The 2,972-nt window shown below is 39.8% G+C and overlaps 1 pseudogene; it reads right to left on the bottom strand.

Annotated features, from left to right (window-relative positions):
- Window positions 1-283: 283 nt before the first annotated feature.
- Window positions 284-402, bottom strand: LOC111736075 (annotated as a pseudogene).
- Window positions 403-2,972: the final 2,570 nt, after the last annotated feature.

Consider the following 2,972-nt stretch of genomic DNA (forward strand, 5'->3'; position numbering starts at 1 on the left):
ATGCTTAGGTGAAGCAAGATCAGGAATTTTTGAAATTAATACCTGCGTCCTTATCCAGATGCATCATTACCATACAAGCCTATAATTCTCTCCTGTGGCACTACTGAAAGTTCTGGCTCTCCTGCTGGCAGGCAGCAGTGCAAGGCAGATTTTCCTGATGAACCTTTAATAACTCTTTCCTCTTTATTCCAGAATGTGATGATTTCCCTTTGTGTTTTGAGATGACCAGATGACATAGTGGGATGTTAGTGGTTTTTAAAATGTATTTTATTTTATTTTTTAATGTCTGCAGCACTTGGTCTTCCTAGGTGGTCTCCCATTCAAGTACTAACCAGGCCCGACCCTGCTTGGCTTCTGAAATCAGACAGGATTGGGCATGTTCAAGGTAGCATGGCCATAGACCAGATGTTGGTGATTTTGAATATGTGCATGGCTGAGAAGACTGCTCCAATTAGTTTTCATCCAGAGTTCAAGGTGAAAAGTGCTTTGGATTTTAGCAGTTGAAGCTGTTTGCTAAACTAGGGACTGACCGTGGCTCTCTCTGAAATCACTAAGGAGTCTCTAAGAAAACATAGCTACATCTCATTTCTCTTCCAACTGTTCAAATGACCCCATTACAAAAAGACTTCTCTACTTAAACTACTTTTCTCTACAATTGTTTAAAACCCTACTTCACTTTTTACTTAGAATTATTCATCCTAGGATCTAAAAGAGATTTCATAGATCGTTTGGTCGAACCCTCTTATTTTACTGATGAAGAAACCAAGATCCTAAAAAGATGAAAGGAAGACTAGAATCCAAGTGTTCCAAGTTTCCTTCCACTCTCTAGCTCAGAATCTTGTGCCGTTTGATGTTATTAAATGTGTTCCTGTAGCTACACTGAATACCTCGCACAGGCTCATCCTTAGCACAGCCAAGCGGCCGTTGGCCGGTGATGGCGGTGCAGAGTGCTGTGTGGGGAGGAGTCAGTCTGATAGGCCTTCTCTGAATGGCCCGCTCTCCCTGTCAAGTTTCTTCCCAAATGTGACCTCTACCAAGAGGACTTCGATCACCCTAGCTAAAGTGGCTTCCCTCCCCCATCCTCTCAGCCATATCCTATTTCCTTTCCTAGCACCTAGCATACACAGAAAACGATCTTTCTTGTGTATTGCTTTCTTCTCCCAGTAGAATGTAAGTTCCAAGTGGACAGGGATTTTGTTTATCCTGTCCACTGCAGTGTCTGCTGTGCTTGTTAGAATTTTGACGTGTAGAACACACTCAGTAAATATTTGTGAAATAGATAGCCAAATGCTGTTATTGATTCGTGATGTCTGCCGTGGGCAATGGAAGGACACGTCAGTGCCAAGCTTTTGTCATCACAGGATTGATTGTTAGTGGTCAACCAATCCCAGATGCGTAACTGGTTTCCTCCTGACATTCAGCTTGATCTTGGTCCATCTCCTGATAACCGGTTCTTAGGTACTTTGGAAATAGGAATTCCTCTTAAACATCAATTAAGAATTTAAAAGGAGAAAGGAACATTTTCTTTCCTCAAAAGTATAATAGTGTCTTATTCATCACAGAACTTCTATGATAAAGCACAATTCTTTGCATAACAAGTAGTTATTTACTGACCATTTTTTAAAATGTCATTTAAAGGGACTTCTGATTTATTGCTAATCTAAAATAGCTGCACCATAGTACACAGTACACAGTGCCCATTGGTGGGACTAATGGACTCACATGTACAAAGCCATGAGCAAAGTTCAGGTAAATATCCAAATTGAACTGTTCTAAAGTTGAGTGAGCAGCATCCAGCACCTTAACCCTGAATATTGGCTGTTCTCACTCATCCTCTCCTGGAAGTCAATATTTGAAATTGGCTAGTGTGAGGCAGGAGAGGTTCAGAAAAATAAGAGACCAAAGAAAAAGTTAATACTTAAACGTGTTTACGAATTCATCTATATTTCTTTTATTTCTTTTTAAAGAATTGTGGTATATATGGAAACATTTCTAACAGCTAGAGGTTTTTGGAAATTAGCTTATTTTTAACCCAATCAATACTGTTGTTTCGTGTCAAAAGCAAGATATGATTCAGTGCTCTGGTAAATCTGATTTAATATTCCCTAGGACTCTGGGGTTGTATAACATCTATACTCTCCTAAATTTAGTGGTATCAATATGACCTGACATTTAATTATTTGCATAACCTATTTAAAATTAAAACAGCAACAAGCTTGGGTTTTTTTTTTCCCAAGCTTTAATACATTCTCCTTTTAAAAATATATTTTTCATAAATTACTTGGCTGTCTAGCAGGCCATCACATTCTTCAGTTCCTGTAACAAAAGGGAAATGGTGCTGCGTGGGTGTGAAATGCAAAATGTGGATGAGAACACCGTGGTTAAACAAGAGCAGACACTGATCAAGTCCATTAATCGAAGTGCCTTTTAAATCTCTGCAAGTTGAAAACCATGGCATTCAGGGATATGATTACAGAGGAAATATAAAATGGCCAAAGAGGCCCACTGGCAGCCGGGGTGCGTCTCAGAGTCTCTGATTAGAGCCCACATTTCAGAGCTGTTGCTTTCAATGGAATTTGTTTCCCCTGAGTCATTTTTTGGAGTTTATTTGCTAAGAAAAGATGGATTTGAGCTGCAGTGTCTTCTCATGGCTATTGGAAAAATCACCAAATCAATATTACAGGAGCTCTCTAGTCTCTTCAGGCCGGTATCTTATATTTTTTCATCTTTCGATTATCCTGATAAGCCACTAGGAGTGAAAAGGATATGTCGAAGGCAATTGCCCAGTCTTCTGGCCATGCATCCTCCACAGTGGTGAGCATCATGGAAGAAGCAGCATTGGAAATGGGTAGACACTTTAGGATATGTGAGTTTGAGTTTTTTGTGGGACTTGGGGGAGATTTAGGTCTGGATTGGAGTTTGGGTCTCTCTGGGACATATTTGCGTTTTTAAAAAAATGGGGTAGAAACCAC

Source organism: Pteropus vampyrus, unplaced genomic scaffold (assembly GCF_000151845.1).
Source record: "Pteropus vampyrus isolate Shadow unplaced genomic scaffold, Pvam_2.0 Scaffold17, whole genome shotgun sequence".
NCBI classification, from domain to species: Eukaryota; Metazoa; Chordata; class Mammalia; order Chiroptera; family Pteropodidae; genus Pteropus; species Pteropus vampyrus.